Raw genomic sequence first — 11,328 nt, forward strand, 5'->3', positions numbered from 1 at the left:
ATACGTCTACACCAGAAGTAGAAAATACTTGCTAATATTAATTATAGCTATTATTATTTTATTTTATTTTTTATTTTTTGATGGACGAACGCAGTTGTTACAGTATGCTTTTGTAACAGTAGCCTAGGTGGGGTTGTTTTGAGTTATTGTGTTAATCAGTTTTCACTTCATAACATATTTTTCCATCTAGGCATTTCCGTTAACCCTGAAACAAAATGTAATGCTGTGGAAAATACAAAATACAGGTGAAAAAAAAAAAAACACCTTCAAATTGTAGCCGTTGTAGCTACAGGGTTTTTAAGCAGTCATCTTAACAGAGGCCCCGAAACTGAAATGGTAGCCATTCAGATGGCACTCTGTTGGGAAGAGGAAGGAACACCTAGTTCTGATTTAATGGCATCACTTATTAGTCTTCAAATGTTCCAAGTTAGAAATGATATGTTTATATAAATAATTAATATATTATATAAACTAAGACAAGCAGGAATAATAATGAATTTTGTGTAGGTACCAGCACATGTTGATATACTTGGTAATGAAAAAGCTGATTGTGGCGAGTGGGGCGGGGCCGAGAGGCGTGGGAACGAGGAGTGAGGCCAGGTGTAGTGATTGGAGATGAGCTACACCTGAGCCCCACCGCTAGTATCGAGTCCCACGTAGGAGATGGAAAGATATAAAACTGGAGCGACGACCGTGAAGGACGAGAGAGGACCAGGCCTGGGATATTATTTTATGTTTTGGTTTTTATTTGCGCGCACCAGTCGTCCGCGAGGGGCTGGTGCGCCGTTTTGTATTTACTTTTGAGAATTAAAATGATTTTTGATTGTGCACCGGTTCCCGCCTCCTTCTTCCCGATGAATATGGAGATTTGCATATCGTTACAGTGGTGCCGAAGCCCGGGAGAAGGAGGGACGCGCTGCTGAAGATCCCTCGCCGCTGTGGTGAATCCGCGGTGCCCTCGAGCTGGCGAGGTGTGTGCCGCCATGGACGCTCGAGGCGGTGGGCTGGAGCGAGTTGCCGGGGACGGGCGAGCTCGCTGCCGACCGCCCACGACAAGGAGGGGCGGCTGCCGTCCGTGAGGGAGCGGAGGAGTCGGCGCCGTTCGCCAGGGGGCCGGAGCCTGCCGCCTCCGTGACGGAATCCGGAGGGGCAGGGAACGGGGGACTCCTGCCGCTGCCCAAAATCGGAGGAGCCGTCGCCGTCCACCGGGCGGCGGAGGAGTGTCGTGCCGTCCGCCGAGGGCCGTCCAGTGCCACCGCCGGGCACCGCGGAGGAGATCACCCAGCCGGTGGAGGGCCGAGCAGCAGTGCGTCTGGGAACCGGATTTTTTTTTTTTTTCCTCTCTCCCCTCTCTCGTCCCTTGTCGCTCCTCCTTCCATCTCCTTTTCTCTCGCCTCGTCTGTCCTACCCCCAGGTTCCCGCAGGTCCCCGTGAGTGGTCTCCCCCGGAGGGAAGGGGGGGGGGGGGGGGAGTAGAGCGCAGTCTCGGGAGTACCCCCGGCCTGCGAGGGGCGATGGGGGTATGTGGCGAGTGGGGCGGGGCCGAGAGGCGTGGGAACGAGGAGTGAGGCCAGGTGTAGTGATTGGAGATGAGCTACACCTGAGCCCCACCGCTAGTATCGAGTCCCACGTAGGAGATGGAAAGATATAAAACTGGAGCGACGACCGTGAAGGACGAGAGAGGACCAGGCCTGGGATATTATTTTATGTTTTGGTTTTTATTTGCGCGCACCAGTCGTCCGCGAGGGGCTGGTGCGCCGTTTTGTATTTACTTTTGAGTATTAAAATGATTTTTGATTGTGCACCGGTTCCCGCCTCCTTCTTCCCGATGAATATGGAGATTTGCATATCGTTACACTGATAAAGAGGCAAACGAAGCAAACTAACTCTCCTAATCTCAGTCTCATTAAGTAAGATGAAAGGAAAAAAGTATAGTTAAAGAAGCAAAGAAAAAATGGCAAAAGAAAATGGAATATTTGTATTACAGGAAGGCATCTTTATAATATACAAAACAGTATTATAAAAAGTAAATGGCTGTAAATGGCTATAAAGTTTCAGTAGAGTAGATCAGAATTCTTTAGCTTGTCTAAGAATGGGACATACTAAACTTAATTTGACTCTTTATATAATAGTTTAACATTGTACAGGATTATGTAAAACGTGCCAAGTAAAGGAAACAGTGGAAGATGTGTTATTAATTTGAACTAGGTATGAGCAGGAAATGAATGAATTATTCAGAGAACTCTACAACATGGGATGCAAAGCACTTACAATCAGAAATGTATTAAAAACAAATCAAGGATTAGGTAAAATTATAAAAGCTGTTTTAAAATACATTAAAAATAGTGAACATAAGAACAAAATAGATTTTAAAATGCACACCTAGACTGAAATCACTTCACGCTCTAGCACAGGAGGTGGCGATATGCACCTAAAAGCTGGTATGCAACTTACAAATAAGCCCACAAAAGAAGAAGAAGAAGAAGAAAAGGCCCGGAAGCACTATACCACTCCTTAAAGGGTTAGTTCAGCCAAAAATGATACTTAAGCCATCAATTACTCACCCTGAAGTCCCTAAATAGATCGATATTTATGTCTGCTCTTAAAAAAACAAAGAAAATAAATTACTGCAAGGGAATATTATTTGCAAACAGCAAGAAACTGTCTCTTTGTACAGTCTGCGGATATCAAAAGATCAAATCTGTTATTAAAGTTCTGACATATGAACGCGCACATCAACATGATCACTTTATTTAGAGTTCATGGAATACTGTGTTCCGATTCACTAATAAAAATGTGAAAAATTTGAAACACAAAGTCATCATGTAAACATAGTAGCACTGCAAATTTGCCAGGTTTATTGAAAATTAACACATTTAAATTTATTTTCCACCAGGTGTTTTTGGTGTGGAGGAGTATGACATGACAATGTCAGTGATGGAGGGAGATTCTGTCCTTCTAAACCCTCGTGATAAAATACCAGAAGAGGATACAATTCAATGGTGGTTTGGTGAGAAAATCATAGCTCATATGAATAAAGGAGATAAAATCATCTCTACATCTGAGGGTGATGATGCAGGATTCAGAGACAGACTGAAGCTGAATGATCAGACCGGATCTCTGACCATCAAAAACACCAAAACCAAAGACTCTGGAGAATATAAACTACTAATTAAGAGCACAATTAAGACATCCAATGTATTCAAAGTCACTGTTCGTGGTGAGTAATGCATATTACAAACTAGATTAATCGTAAAGACCTGTTGTTGTGTCTGTAAATTGAAAAAGCAGCTAGGAATATAATGAGTAAAATGTGAAATATATATTGAACTGTAACATTGATGCAGAATCTAGAGTTATTTTTACATCAAATTAAAAAAGAAAATCACCATATTAAGTTTTATTGTGTTAAATTATTTTATTTAATCTAATCAAGTGTCTCTTTTCTATTTCATTATTTCTAATTATTATTTTTTCCTGTATCCACATGATAGCAAGTGGACAGTTAAACAACAGCAACAAAGCTGACAAAGATTTAGACAAAGATAAATAAATGCATCATTCATTCATTCATAGAGTTATTATTAGGGAGACACTTAATTAGATCTGATGAAGATTAGTAAGAGACACGTTGATTAAGGCCGATGGTAGATGAGGCTCCACAATGCAATAGATTTTATTCAGTAAGATATTTTCTTATTGGCTGAATCTGAGCTCACTGATATTCTGGCACAGAAGTTGATTGGAGCTACATGAACACATCCAGATGATTATGTTATGCAGCATGATTTGAAATGATCCAGTATTTTTAGCTTCAGACGCTGTCTCTACAAAAAAAAAAAAAAAAAAAAAAATCACATGATCAATGACACTCATTTATTTCATTTGATTACCTAGAAATATAATGCAGCATCCAAAATATTTGTCCATTTTACATTCTCAGACTTCTAGACCTGTGTACTAACAGCATTATATGGTTGATCTCTGTTTTTATCTGATTCTGTTTGTTCTCATGTGTTTGTTGTTGAGACAGATGATGTGAAGCAACTATTTTTGATGGAGGAAGAACAAGTCACCTTAGACACTAACTTTACTAAAATACAGAGAGATGATAAGATAAAGTGGAAATTTGGAGATCAAGTCATCTCCACTGGTCACTTAACCAGTTAACAGTCGCCCCCATTAGTCGGGTTTAAGACCATATATGACATATACCAACTAAAATGACCACAGTTCATGACCCCTATGGACTACAGGCACAACTGAGGTCTCTTTAGAAAGGTGTTAGATGTGGGTTTATCATGCAAGTATAAGAAGTGGTTGTATCATTATAGACAAAAAGTGAGAGATGTCCAATAATTTGTAAAGTAATGGTCAATTTATTTTAATAAAATATATTTATAAATAAATATTTATAAATGGTGCTATAAGCAACTCAAAATCAGTGAAGTCAAAGCCACAAATCTTAAGTTAAAAGTTAGAAAAGTTAAAATTCAAATTTGAGTTTGAAGGCACCAAAGAATGAGGTCCCATAATGTTTTCATCTTATAGATTGTAAATATTTTAAAAAAGACACTAGAGATTTCAAAATGCCTACTGATAATTAATTAAGGTAAAATACAATATAACATTATATACGACTAAACACAATTGTCATATGTTTAAACTATGAACATTTAAAAAGTTAAAAATGGCCTAAAACAGTTATGATATAAAGGTACAACAGCAAAAGTTGACTAACATGACTGGATGTTTATGGTGGCAATGCTTTAGTTAATCCTTCCTGCTTTTCTTTTGTCACTTAATTCTTAAACGCTACACCCAAAAGTTCAAATCTGTGTTTTCAGACTGTTTTATCAACCACATCACAAGTTATGTTGGCTGTCAAGCATGTGCATAATAGGGCATGAAGCCACACATGCACATTAATGATTTTAAAACATACATTTTAACATTCAGATTTTCTCAAGTTCTTAATAAAATAAAGTATCTATGACAGTATTTCAGACACCTCAGTGACAGACAAGGGAGTGTTTAGGAATGTAGCCATTAATTTTCCTTTTTTTCCCCCTGGTGATGCTAGTGGTGTGTTAATTACACAATGCATATTTGGTAAAGATACAAATATGATTCCCAAATGAACAACTTGCATGCTTGAACACCTGCACAAGGCTGATTTTGAAATACAGACTATCCATATATTTTTGCAATAATCTCTTTGATAGCTACATATCTTCTTGACTATTAATCTGACTCTTACAGTTTGTACATATTTGGGCTGTACTATGGTCGGTGGCTCTTTTATAATGTTTTGAATTACTGATCAGTCAGTGACGCGCAGAAAACGCTGGAGGCGCGGCTATAATGTTGGTAAAACTGTAACACGTATGATAATTTTAACGTTTCGTACCCTATTTAAAACGCCCTGAGAGCGAATAATTGGTAAATAATGACAATAATTTTATTCTCTCAGAATAAATATTACGTAAGCAATGAAGAATACGTCGACATTCGTCTTAAATTATAACTTTTTGGATTTAAAAAGTAAACCTGATTTTGTTTTCCGGATAATTATCATGAACTGTACGCTGATGTTTGTATGATTTGATTTATCTGTGATCATCAAGAGACAGAAACTATACAGGAATCAAGGGTCCGATGTTGATAATCTCGATACGAATTAAAATTATTTTGTCTCAAACGATTGTACGATCGTAAATCTTAATGCCGGGTCTCTTTAGCGTTCGAATGATGTGTCGATTGTCAATACTGATTTAAGATTGTTGGTAAAAGCCCGCGGTTAATGTGAACAAACAAACGTTGGAACCATCGATGGTCTCGAGCAAGTTAATGGATTAAACAGCGCTGACTCGAGATGGAGTAACATTCATCTGAATTATGAGACCGGAGATCTCACCATCAGAAACATCCGAGAAGATCAATCTGGCGGTTATGAAGTGGAGAACAAAAACCGCGACAACAGTTTGATCTTACACAAGAAATTCCACATTACCCTTAGTGGTGAGTAGAGCAGGAGTTTTATAATGTAACGAGATTCTAGAATGTTCTAGAATTCGCTGATTGACATGTAAATCGTTTACACTAGATTGAACAGAATCTTAATGGAATTTATTAATTTACATTTTTATATAATTAGACTACAATTTGATGGGGCATATTTCCAATTCTTTAAATTAACATCTTAAATTTCAAAATAGGTAGCCGATGTTCATCAGTCTTGTGTGATGTGACTTCCTTACAGTGGTTTGAAAAGCTATGCTATGCTATGTGGATAGTGTGTTCCGATTGACCATTGTTTTCAACCCTCTTCATTAGTCATGTGACAATTGTGACCAAACCTGTAGACCATTGTGACTGTAATATATATATATATATATTGTTCTGGTCAAATGAAGTAAACAGTGAAGTATATTTCATGCTTCATCAAGTGCTTTACATAAAAGGTAAGTAAAATAATCATAAAAAAATCACAACAATAAAACAGGGAACTTAAAAACATTTAAAATTATTTAGAAATGTATTTAAAATGAATTAAAAGAGTTAAAAATAGAAAATGATTATACATATAATATACAGTGCAATCATTTCAGACTTTCAGGTGAGTTTTGAGTCTGCATTTATATGTGGCTAATATATTAATAAATCTGATCTCTGCTGCAAGTAACACAATACAAACTTACAGATTTTTATGGTTCCAAAAGTCTCCAAAAATTAGTATTTTGCATGTTTTAAGTGCACACAAAGGACTTTTTTTTTTCAACCTGGTCATATGATGGCTAAAGTTGAGTAAACATGTTACTCACATGTCCTTTCTGTATTTTTTCTAGAAAGGATTTTTATTTCAGTGAAGGAGGGAGATCCTGTCAATCTTCAATTTGACACTGAAATACAGGGAGATGATCTGATCCTGTGGATGTTTGGACCTAAAAGCACTTGTATAGCTGAAATCAACAAAACAGTCAATACCCCCTCATTACATGAAGATGTTCTTGATGGGATATTCAGAGGCAGACTGAAACTGGATCATCAGACTGGATTTCTGACAATCACAGACACCAGAATTGAACATACAGGACTTTATACAGTAAAGTTCACCAGCAGCAGAGGGTCAAAATACATAAGATTCATAGTAACTCTCAGTAGTAAGTACATTTTGTATGTTTTATTTTTAGGCTGTTAAAATGTGGTTGAATGAAATCAATCCTAAATATTTGGCTAAAAGTTCAAGTCAAGTATTTGCAAGATAAACTTACAAATGTCAGAAGAGTAATTTGGATTATTTTCGAAGATCAGAAGATGATCAGTTACACTCATTTATTACATTTGATTAATAGACAGGGGGGATGGGGGGTGAAATTGGTAAATATTTTCTGAATGAGAGTTATGGAACATCCAAAGAAATCAGTCGGGGCATTATAAAGTGGAGATCAAAAACAATGACAGCAGTATGATTTTACCGACACAAAAAAATTTCATTAATATTACTGGTGAGTACAGGGTCTTCATGCACTTAGTGTTTCTGAAATGGCACCGATGAGAGCTCATAAAAAAAAAAATTAAAAAAAAATTTGTTAAAAATGATGTCACTGATTATTAATTAAATTAAAGTTTGTTCATCACAGTTTTTAAGTGTTCATTTAAAACAAGACAAATCTGCTATTGTTTTAACATACAATCTGTTTGATAGTTGACCAGCAGAATACACTAGTTGAGTTGAAATCCCAGTTGTGCAGACGGGGCATGATGCAGCACTGTATTACAATGTACCCCCCTATTAGGCTTACACTGCAGGGAAAAGGCATCTGCAATACATTGTTTTTCATCAGTTAATTCACACAAATTGCACAAAATTCATATGAACACCGGCTAGTAAACTTTGTCGGGATTAAAAATAAACAGCAGAAACGTGCACAGTGCTGCCCACTCTGATCCGTACGAATGCACTCTTTATTTTGATTGTTCTAGGGTACCTATTAACTGAAAAATTTTGATTAAATATTCAAATAAAATGTTTTGCTTGAATAATAATTAATAGTGTGCACTTGACTCAGAATGTGCCTTATCAAAATGCAGTTTAACTGCTTCGGTGGCTGGCCTATTCAGACAGATATAATGACGCAGGCCTATTCTTGACCATAGTTGTCGTACAGCTTCTGCATATTGAGTTCAGATCGCAATGACCAGTAAATGTCTGCACAATGACTGTCTCTATTTCTCATTACAGTATCAGATCTTGACTCAAGTTATGTAGTGCTGATGTGTCTAGGGTTTGTTATATATCAGACAAACATTCCCACTAATGACTATCTCTCTTTATCATTTCAGAAAAGGCTCTGACTAATCTTGAAAAAGCACTGATTGGTATTCTTCTTCTGGTGCTGGTGGTTATTGCAGGCTTTCTGATTTACAAGTGTAGAAAACCAAGGCAAAATCGTGAGTATTAAATACAGATGATACAACAAGAAAAAAACTAGAGCTGGTAATTTAATAATTAGATAATGAATTATGGAGAAAAATAACGTTAAAAGAGATTTAATAATAATAATGAGATTTTGTCTCATATTTACATCACTTTATTAACACACAAGTTGTAGGCTAAGTGCAATATCATACAACTGCAAATGTGGTACTCATCTTATACAACAGTTCATTAAGAAGTTAATATTGTGTTACATTAGACACAATGTTGTCTGTTTTGCTCAGTTTTGCCAACCAGAAGATAAAGACAAATCAGAACTGTTCATCTCCGAGCAACCCACAGCGGGATTTCATTTCTTAATCCACGTTTTAAATGAATTGGATGAACCGTTTGGCGAGTTGAACCATTGGCCTATATGGTGGCTTTGAAGTAGCGCTGCACAGAGCGATTCAAAAGCACAAGGAGTCATCTGCTCTCTAAAGCTCTTGCGGTTCTTTGATGCCACACACCAATCGATCTGATAATGATGACCCGCTTCAAGTCGAACAAGCCTAATGATTCAATGAACCATTCATAAAGAACTCTTTACTTTACTCCTGAATGAATGAGCCATTTCTACGAATCAAACAAATGAATAAATGACTCGATGACTTCACCCAACCAAAAATGACAATTCTGTCATAATTTACTCACATGGTCCAAAAGAGTATATGTAATAAATTTGATCAAACTAAATATTTCTTGTTGAAACATTAATGTACAAAATATGTCAAACTTGTAGGAAGTAAAAAAAAATTTAATAATAATTAAAAAAAAAAAAATATATATATATATATATATATATATATATATATATATATATATATATATATATATATATATATATATATATATATATATATATAATGTGTTTGTTTGTGTATGATGTGTATTATGTGCTTTTCACAAAGAAAAAAAAAACTGAAATATTAAATTGTGCGACTTTACTTGAGACTGAAAAACATTGTGCCATTGTCAACATGCACAGAGATGGAGAAGTCATGCAGTACTCACAGCTAACTTAAAAAAGAAAGTGTAGCAAGTAGATAATCATTATATTTACAAGGTTCCAGGATGAGACAGTAATTGCTTTTGAGTTTGCCAGAGTTTTTAAAGCTCTTGGCATAAAATCTATTTTTTGTTTGTGACACATATTAGATCAACAAGAAGAACTGTATATTCTACTTTATGTCTGACATATAGTCTATATTATTTTTGGACTTCGACTTCTAGGCACATTTCTGTAGCACAGAGTCCCTTGGAATTAACAAACACTGTAACATGATTGATATGGATTCATTCCTCTTGTTCAATCAGATATCATTACAGCATTAACAACAATAATAAAACTATAAAGATAAGACTGACCTTCCCTTAATCTACTTTTGATTTAACTTACAAATAATATCTCCATTCAGTTATTAACCCTGACGCAGATTTGAGAACAGATGTGTATGTTCCTTTGGGAAATAATAAGATTCTGAAATTCAAAGGAAAAACATTTGAAAATATAGAAATATAAGGACAAATAAATTATTGTATTTAAACATTTAGTATTATATATAAAGTTTTATTTTTAAGAATTTTTTATTGTTTGAAAACCTATGGTGGACTATGTAATAAAAACCAGTTATCAATTTAAGTGGCACTAACCCTCTGTAAAACATAATTACTGTTGATGTATTGAGGGTAAATAAGAGTGTAATCTTAGCAATTAAAATAGTTGAATTGTTACAGCAGGAGCCCTAACTCTGTGTTAATAATATTCAGCATTGTCACTGTGGTTTTATTAGTTAATGAATAAAACACTATTAATACAGTTATTTGAAAGCAAGTCTGCATCAATGTTTTATTAAGAGATAAGACTCTTTCTCTTTTGAACTTCTGTGATTCTGTATTTCCTCACAGGTGCTACTGCTGGTGAACAGAATGGATCGGCAAAAGAATCGGGTGAAGCAGGAGTCTTATAATAGTTTATATTTAGCTCAATAATACAAACAAGAAGAATGTTTAAGATCCACTCATGTGTGCTTCTGAAATGTGCTTCTGAAACTATTAAGTTACGGCTTTCATTTGATTTGTCAGAAATATTCAAATGTGCTTTTATTCATTTTGAAGTTGATGTAAGAGTTCACACCGTTTGCACTGATGTTGATAATATTGTGTTCTTGTATTAAGATTATTTACAGAAGAACATCAGTCAAATGGTCTCTTAATGTATATTTGCCTTTTTTATTTTATTTTTTTAATACTCATAGTCTTACTGTTGCGGTACACTTTCTTTATTTTTCTTTTTTTGGGGGGCTCTGTAACCTGGTAAGATATGAATGTGATAGCTTGAATGTGGTTTGGATTTAGAGTGACTGTTTTCATGAGGATTGCCATCCTACATTTAGCTCAATTTAAACTTTGTGTCACTCTGATACTGATGCTGTTACTTACTGAATATTACATTCATTCAGATGTAGCAAATTATTTATTATTATTTTTTTAATTTTGCATGTGGATGAGTATTGAGAAAATAAACTTGTTTTGCCATTCATTTTGTTTTGATTGTTAATAGATTTCCCAGCCAACAAAAATATGTTCTAAGATCACAAAGTCCCATGAATATTTCTGTATGATCTCTAAAAATGTTTTCTATAGAGAAAGTCAGTGAAACCAAAGCTACAGCTGTGCAACATTCATTTGTGGGTGAACTGTTTTTCATGAATGGGCCTCACATCCCTTACCAAAAAGTAGTATACTTCAAGTTTATTTTACTAAGTATACTTTATGTAGCAAGTAAACAAATATCAGTGTTCTAGTAGGATACTTGTAAGTTTAATGTTTCAATACTCTTTGGGAATA

The 11,328-nt window shown here is 35.6% G+C and overlaps 1 long non-coding RNA gene across 1 annotated transcript; it reads left to right on the plus strand.

Annotated features, from left to right (window-relative positions):
- Window positions 1-6,535: 6,535 nt before the first annotated feature.
- On the plus strand, window positions 6,536-11,018 carry LOC127986846 (uncharacterized). The gene is made up of 3 exons (XR_008160977.1): window positions 6,536-7,162; window positions 8,346-8,453; window positions 10,387-11,018. It is a non-coding gene; the product is annotated as an uncharacterized LOC127986846 (long non-coding RNA).
- Window positions 11,019-11,328: the final 310 nt, after the last annotated feature.

This window comes from Carassius gibelio, chromosome B22 (genome assembly GCF_023724105.1).
Source record: "Carassius gibelio isolate Cgi1373 ecotype wild population from Czech Republic chromosome B22, carGib1.2-hapl.c, whole genome shotgun sequence".
NCBI lineage: Eukaryota > Metazoa > Chordata > Actinopteri > Cypriniformes > Cyprinidae > Carassius > Carassius gibelio.